The sequence below is a fragment of the Onychomys torridus genome, chromosome 1 (assembly GCF_903995425.1).
Source record: "Onychomys torridus chromosome 1, mOncTor1.1, whole genome shotgun sequence".
NCBI classification, from domain to species: domain Eukaryota; kingdom Metazoa; phylum Chordata; class Mammalia; order Rodentia; family Cricetidae; genus Onychomys; species Onychomys torridus.
The window spans coordinates 10,658,239-10,658,561 of NC_050443.1; positions in this window are offsets into that span (position 1 = coordinate 10,658,239).

The window sequence follows — 323 nt, forward strand, 5'->3', positions numbered from 1 at the left end:
TTGAGACCCTCTTCCCAAAACAACATAGGCATCCCCACAAAGGGAGTGAACACCGCCTCCAATCCCAGCAGCCCCCACCCCCTCAGGCCCCCGGGACTCACTCTGGGCTGACAGCAGGGGTAGCCGAACAGGTGCACTTTGCCGAAGTCATCAGCAGAAGCCAGCAGCTTCCCATCATGAGAGCGGGCCACAGCATTGATGTCTGTGCCATCTGCCCCCTCGGGCCAGATCCCTGTAGACAGGACAAAGAAGTGATGAAATCTGATTCACTGCTGGGCATGGCGGCACAGGCCTGTAAACTCAGCTACTGGAAACACAAAGAA